Genomic DNA, 8,021 nt, shown 5'->3' with positions numbered 1-8,021 from the left:
AGTTGGATTTACTTTTAGCTAACATGAGCAGCTCTTGCTAGCATGCTAGCGAGGCCGACTTGTCAAGTTTATGATTAAACTTCATCTCTTTTTTGGTCACTTTACCTGCTCATTGATGTGGATATTACAGCTTTCAATATTGAATTATCGACCCCCCCGAATACCAGAGATGAACCTAAGGGATTCAGAGGTAAGTTTTATGTTTTTTAACTTCAACACAATTTAAATATGATTTACTTTTTGCTAAAATGAGCAAGCCTTGCTCGCACGCTAGCAAGGGTGACTTGTAAAGTTTATGATTAAACTCGCTATCTAAACAAGTACTTTAACACTTAAATATATCGAAAAATACCAAAGAAAATAAAAATATATTGACTGTGCTTGTAATATTAATGACCACTGGTTAGGAGTTGATGATGTAAATCCGTAACCATAGAAACTTTACTCAAAGACTTGGTGACATTTGATTGATTGATTGATTTATTGATTGGAACTTTTATTAGTAGATAGTACAGTACAGTACAATTGCCATTAAATGGTCACACCCGAATAAGTTTTTCGACTTGTTCAAGTTGGGGTCCACGTATATCAATTCATGGTAATGAATTCATGGTAAGAGCTTCACAGTGGAAGAGGGGTTAGTGTGTCTGCCTCACAATACAAAGGTCCTGAGTAGTCGGGGTTCAATCCCAGGCTCGGGATCTTTCTGTGTGGAGTTTGCATGTCCTCCCCGTGAATGTGTGGGTTCCCTCCGGGTTCTCCGGCTTCCTCCCACTTCCAAAGACATGCACCTGGGGATAGGTTGATTGGCAACACTAAATTGGCCCTAGTGTGTGAATGTGAGTGTGAATGTTGTCTGTCTATCTGTGTTGGCCCTGCGATGAGGTGGCGACTTGTCCAGGGTGCCCCCTGCCTTCCGCCCGGTTGTAGCTGAGATAGGCACCAGCGACCCCAAAGGGGAATAATCGGTAGAAAATGGATGGAATTCATGGTAATTGACACGTGATCTGTCCTGGACAGTATAAATCCCACCCATCAGGAAATTTTGGTTAATTGAGTTACTATTTTGTGGTCCAAGCATGTCACCTCTGAAGCAGAACTAAACCTTACCTTGATTCCCAGACATTTGTATACATTTGTTGGTGAGCTTGTTTTATCATTTTGGCTGTTCAAATGTTTAAAAAAGTTACCTTAGTCACTGAGATACAGATGACTCAAATTACTCAACGAACGTTATTAAAACATTTGAAAAACTGACTGATTGTGTTATTTGTAATTGTATGAACTGTTACGATGGTTACACGTTGATGTACTTTTGTGTCTATGACAGCAATCTCCATCTTTGCATCAGCATGGAGCTGACACCAAAAGAGGTTACTGGGGAGGAGGCAGATTGGTCCGAGCTCCTGATGTCGCTGCTCGAACCCATGGTGGAGATGGGCGTCCTGGACAATGATTCACCACCGCCTCCTCTGGTTGACCCAGACGACCTACCCATGTTAACAATGTTAACAGAAAATGATATTGGTTACCTTGGTGACCAGTTAACTTACTCCAGTTGCATGCAGCCATCTTAGCTGGACATGAACCCACTAGGTGATGTTACCAAGCAGGTAAGGGTGGGGAAACCAAACATTAAATTAAAAAAGAAAACTCTTTTTGAGGGAATGTATCAAATTCTTCCTTCTTCTCCACAGTACATGACCCATCAGCACCCAGTCTCTGCGTGGCCTGTTCATCACCTGCATGCTCCCACAGCACCGGTAAGAACTTTCACACACACACCTACTTGATACTCTGCAAATAATTGAATAGGGGATTTAATTGGAGTGTTCATTAAGAAGTACATAGTATATCAGATTTGAGTATGTTTTACTTACAAAAAGCAAATTAACTAGCATGGTAAGTGTCTGACAATAAAAAAATATATTGTTAAGCATGTTTCATGGTGGAAATTCAAGTTCACTCAGATCGGTTCACCCACAAAATTGACCAGAAGTTCTCAGGTTTAAGGATACTATTTTTATTTTGGGTCTTTTCTAGCGATTGTCACGCTTATGGTTCATGTTTTGTTTTGGTCATGCTATGTTTAGTGTTTTGGACATTTAGTTCTGTTTTGCATTTCCTTGTTTGTCTTGTTACCATGCCAACTGATTTAGTTTTCATCTGTCATGTCTGATCATGAGTTTTGATTGGCCATACTAACCTGAATATCCCCATCTCATCTGTTCTCAAAACTAAGCAGTGTCTGGCCTGGTTAGTACTTGGATGGGAGACTGCCTAGGAATACCAGGTGCTTTGGACTCCAAGTTCCTTTTTTTTTTTTCACTCCCTGTTGTGTTACCATGACGACCAATCAGTTCACCTGTCTTGTCTCACACCTGTTTTCACTTATCATGTTGATTATTTAAGCCACAGTTACCAAGTAGTCAGTCTGGCAACTTCACCTCCTTCACAACCTCGATTATCTGCTTCATGCCTTGCTATGCTGTTCATTTTGTCCACGTAAGTTTTTGTCATTCATGCCATAGCACAAGTGTTTTGTTTCATGTTTATAGTTTATAGCCTTTGTGGTAGTATTTTGTTTCATAGCCCAAGTTTTGTACTTCCATTGTGAGCGCTTTTTGTTTGTTCCTGTTTTTAGTTTATGAGTAAATAAATTAAATATGTACCTACCTTCACGCCGTTTCCACTCCATTCGCTTCGCACCTCGGGAAAACAACCCTAGACCAAGTCCAAGTCGACAGCGATCAAGTATAGGCTGACCATATTCTTAAATCCCAAAAAGAGGAGACATATATGCGTGCCAAGGCCGGGACTAGGTAAAAATTTGCCAATGACATTTGAACTTGCTTTATAAATACATTTATTTAAATAAAGCATTTTTTTCTCCCCTGTTGACAGCAGTGTTGGCGCTAGGAATTTTGTAGATGGGGTCCCATCAAGTCATATAAATGGGGTGCCACAATAAATTTTTGGGGTCACACTTTTTTGTAAGCGTTTTGAAAACAAATGATAAACGTGCAATGTCCTGTATACTGTGTTTTTGAAAAAGGTTGTCATAAACGTTACTTAATTCATTAAAAGAAATAATATAAAATGAAGACAAATTTGTATGCATATTCAAATGTATTCAGTTATAAACATTTATTCACTTTCTTCTTTCCTCCATGGATCTAAAATTTACCGCTGCTGGTATTTTTTTCTGTTTTTATTTAATAAGTTCAGTGTTAAAGTGTAAAAAGTGTTTTGCTTCGGTCATGAAATGATAATGGTGAAGTGAAGTTTAGTGAATTATATTTATATAGCGCTTTTCTCAAGTGACTCCAAGCACTTTACATTGTGAAACCCAATATCTAAGTTACATTTAAAACCAGTGTGGGTTGCACTGGGAGCAGGTGGGTAAAGTGTCTTGCCCAAGGACACAACGGCAGTGACCAGGATGGTGCAAGCGGGGATCGAACCTGCAACCTTCAAGTTGCTGGCACAGCCGCTCTACCAACCGAGCTATATTTAATGCTTAAATCTCTGGAGTCTACATCAACTTCAGATCTATTCCTCATTTCACAATGTTTTATTTATTTTTTTTGATTAGTTTTTTTGTGTTTGTTTTCCACCCTTTTTTGTCAAACAAAACGGTTTTTTATGGCAAACACACAAAATATGCAAAATATTCCACCAAGAATATTTTTTTTAAGTGGAATATTTGATGTGAGGTAGGGGGGGGTAGAAGGGGGGTGTATATTTTGGCATTCCGAAAGAGTCAGTGTTGCAAAGGGTTCTGGGTATTTGTTCTATTGTTTTTATGTTGTGTTACGCTTCATTTCACTTCTTGGAGATGTTTACAGTTAAGGTGGACGTGTGGAGAGTTTTTTTTTAACCATTCAATGATTTATCCTTCATTCTTTTGTTTGTTTGTTTTTGTAAAAAGAGGAAACGTGACGTCCTGGAGGGTGGAGAGAAGGCCTATATGAAAAAAACACAAAACGCCTTCATGATCTTCAGGAAGGAGGAAATGTCCAAAGTCAAAGCTCAGCTCAAATGGTTGGCGGAATAAAACCATCTTTTCAGAGGTTACACCCATTGAGGAGTTACATGGACGACGTCACCAGCCTCCTCCAGACAGCAGCATGCACATCTCGGCCGCCAACACCAAGGTTTTCACTGGCCGAAGGTGGAACGCCCAAGCTGAGGTGAACCAAGCCGTCAGCAGGCTGCAACATCGAGAGATCATGGGCAGAGTCCAGGCAGGAAGAGCAGGGCTAGGATGGGGAGAAGAGCCGCGGTACTGGTCCATGGCTAACCACAAGTATAGGAAGGAGATGGTGGTGGCAGAGGTGTCGAGAATAGAGGAAGAGCGCTACAAGATCAAGGCTGTGTCGCAGTGCCGACAAGTAAGTTGGACAACCGGGGAGGGAGTTCTCAACTCCAAGATCAGTTGGTCTGACCTGTGAAAGAACCCACAGGCAAGGATCCGTTTCCTCATATGTGTTACACTTACGACACGCTTCCCTGTCATCGTAACCTTCATCAATGGTTTGGGAATGAGGAAAACTGTGCACTCTGCAATGCTCCCAACACAATCCTCCAGCATATCTTGTCAGGCTGCAAGATCGTACTCTCCTAGGGCGCTATAGAAGGCGTCACGACCAGTTCCTGGAAAAACTGGCTGAGGTGCTGGAGTGGTGTTGACTGGACAGCTAAGAACCAGCAGAGAACCACACAATCTTTGTCATGGAAGGGGGTGGACAAAGACACACCAGGCCAAGAGAGACATCAAGGCCCTTCTCCCCCGACCAGGAGTGGGACATGAAGGTTGATCTCAACAAGCAGCTCCGGTTCCCCATGGAGATCACAGCAACATCTCTCCATCCTGACATCGGAGTGTTGTCCAACAGGGCAAGAGCGGTGCACCTCATTGAGCTGACACTGCCAGCAGGAGAGGGGATTGAAGCCGCCTTTGAGCCCAAGAAGGTCAAGTATGCAGAGCTCACTGCAGAGTGCTGGAAGGCTGGCTGGAAGGCTACAATCTACCCAGTGGAGGCTGTCAGCCACACGGCTTTTGAGGGATGCAGGACTGACTGGAGGGAAGTTGAGGAAAGCCATAAAAGATTTGGCAGAGGAGGCCGAGAAAGGCAGCTTTTGGGTCTGGCTGAGGAGAAAGGACAGAAGCTGGGGAAAGAAAAACAAACTCAGACAGCGGCCGCAGGGGGTAACATTTATCAGCTGCAGGGAGTGACGAGAAGACGTCTCTGTCACTGTTTCGCCACCAGGAGACATTCTAGTGATTTAAAGGAGCGAAACGTCGAGGAATGGTGGTTCCAAGCTGATGACCCTGCAGCTGACCCGTGGATACCAGAGGAGGTGCAACATGCAGCAATGCCAAGCAGGAAAGACCTCCTATCTGTACATCAACATGAACAATGCTGAGGCCAATAAAGTTGTGGGTCACATGGTTCGTGTTCACACTATGAATGTGTATGTGTACACCAAGTAAACTAATGTATTCCCTCATATACAGTAGTTTCTAGAGGTGTTTTGTTTACTTAAGTATCTGGCATTCATTTCAAGAACAGTCAACCTTTATTTGTCCAAATGCTTGTGGAACTAGACTCTGCTGTATGTTGATTGTTGAGTAGAAAATTGTTACTTTCTTGTTAAGATAGGAATGTAATGTGTATTTTCCTCACATTAGCAGTAGTTTGTATTTAATAATATAGTAAAGTTGGAGGCAGGACTAATTTGACTGGCTTGCCAGTCATAAAGCAGACAAGAGTTATTGCTCTGTTTAAGTGCCATCTATTGAAGTTTCCACTTGCTGCTCGGCCGTAAGAACATGCTGATGTTGTCTTCTCTTTGGTTGAATTCACTGGCAAGTTATGCCAGTATGTTGTCACAGCAGCTTCAACCAAGTAGTAGTGATGTTTTTTTTCATCTGAGTTTAGTGGTAATCCACCTTTGTGTGACCCAATCTCACAAAACAGCCCCATGTAAAATTCTGCAGACAAATACAAATTTAAATATTTTTCTTTTGTAGACACCGGAGCAGGTGGGAGAGCATGAGTTAAGAAGAAATGACACGGGAGGCTGCAGTCAAAAGTCTTGGCACATCAAAGGAGGAGGAGATTGGTGGACAGCATATAATAGAATCCCTACAAAGGTACGTTCGTCAATCTGTGATGTCACAAATGGTCCACTGTTAACAAAATACTACAAAACATTGTTCAGAGGCATCCAAAACTGTGTGCAAGCTTACGCCCAAATGCATGAACCTCATGAGTTTACGCTTTGACATTGTTTAGCCCGAGTATCTAACATTGTAACATTTATAAGTCAGTAAAGAGAAAAATCATCACAGATAGCTTTAACATTCTGATAATGTGTCACAATGAAAGTGCAACACTGAAAACTAATTTCCTCTTTATTGGGCCCGCGCTTCTGACCTGATCCTGATCTTTGAAAATAAATTATATTTAAATAAATATAAAGAAGTAATTTCACTTCATATACAGCAGTGAATACAAAATTAGATACAGCATTAAGACATAAATACTGTAAACTTACGATGACAATGAATGTTCACAGTTGTCTTGAGAGTTTGTTGGATGATTGGCCAGACTGAGAACAACAGAGCGTCAAACAAGCAAGGTGACGAATCAACACAACTAAAGAAGCCAGATGTGCTTGGAGATGAGTCTTTGCACAGCTGCTAGTTCCCAGCTTTGTGACTGCACTGCTGCTGCTGCAACATGTGCAACCTGAAGACCCAAAGCACAATGCTGGGAGTTTGCTTTCCAAAATAAAGTGGACCTTGCATTAAACAATAACATTGTCAGATCTGGACAAGCAGACATAAAATATAAGTCATGCCTCGCAATTACTGTTTTGTATGTAACACAAAAATAATACTTAAACGTGTGAATGTGAGTGTGAATGTTGTCTATCTGTGTTGGCCCTTCGATGAGGTGGCGACTTGTCCAGGGTGTACCCCGCCTTCCGCCCGAATGCAGCTGAGATAGGCTCCAGCACCACCTCGAGACCCCAAGAGGGACAAGGGGTAGAATATGGATGTATGGATAGTGTCTTTTATTGACAATTTCATAAAATACATGAAATGTTTTATACTATTGCACAATACTGTTTATATATATATATATATGGCCTTTTACAGTTAACTCTATTGATTTCATTTTTAAAACAGTTTATGTTTAACACCCTCACAATTTCAATAAATGCCTGATGTATGGAAAAGGTGAACAGTTTTTAGTCACACCTGTTTTTTAACAGAGAAGGTGCATACTACCACCTTGTGGAAAATGATCTAAATTACATTTGCTAACCAGTTGTCCACACCAAAGGTTCTCAAACTGGAGTCATGGAAGCCCCAGTAGTGTTTGAACCATAGGTTAAAGTTAAAGTACCCATGATTATCACACACACACACTAGGTGGGGCGAAATTATTCTCTGCATTTGACCCATCACCCTTGATTGTTGGAGGTCTAAATGTTTTTACAATAATTGAAAGTATGACATAATTGTTAAAGTGTGTTAATATTTATAGGAAGCACTTGTCCAATAAAGCAAATATTGTGGGCCAATTACTTACTTGAAATTGCGGTCAATGAATTTAAAAGTGATGTTAATGTAATGCAGCAGAGAAATCACTATTTGCTCCAAACTCAATAAGTGTGTAACTGCTGCGGAATGAAAAACACATGAGATAAATAATTTAAGCTATCCATTTCAATAAGGGATGCAAAGACAAACTGGCTGAATTTATAAAATATGACAAGTTTGGTTTTATTGACCATAATGACAGAAGGTCAGAATGTTTTGTGTCTCTTTGTTATTATATAGTGTTGACCCTGCGATGAGGTGGCGACTTGTCCAGGGTGTACCCCGCCTTCCGCCCAATTTTAGCTGAGATAGGCGCCAGCGCCCCCCGCGACCCCAAAAGGGAATAAGCGGTAGAAAATGGATGGTTTTATATATATATATATATATATATATATATATATAT

The 8,021-nt window shown here is 41.0% G+C and overlaps 1 long non-coding RNA gene across 1 annotated transcript; it reads left to right on the top strand.

Moving 5' to 3' along the window:
* Positions 1-1,791: 1,791 nt before the first annotated feature.
* On the top strand, positions 1,792-7,763 carry LOC133559076 (uncharacterized). Its single transcript, XR_009808086.1, has 3 exons — positions 1,792-2,505; positions 6,038-6,160; positions 6,586-7,763. It is a non-coding gene; the product is annotated as an uncharacterized LOC133559076 (long non-coding RNA).
* Positions 7,764-8,021: the final 258 nt, after the last annotated feature.

Source organism: Nerophis ophidion, linkage group LG09 (assembly GCF_033978795.1).
Source record: "Nerophis ophidion isolate RoL-2023_Sa linkage group LG09, RoL_Noph_v1.0, whole genome shotgun sequence".
NCBI lineage: Eukaryota > Metazoa > Chordata > Actinopteri > Syngnathiformes > Syngnathidae > Nerophis > Nerophis ophidion.
The sequence above is the reverse complement of the archived record's forward strand: the minus strand, read 5'-3'. Positions and strand labels throughout refer to the sequence as shown.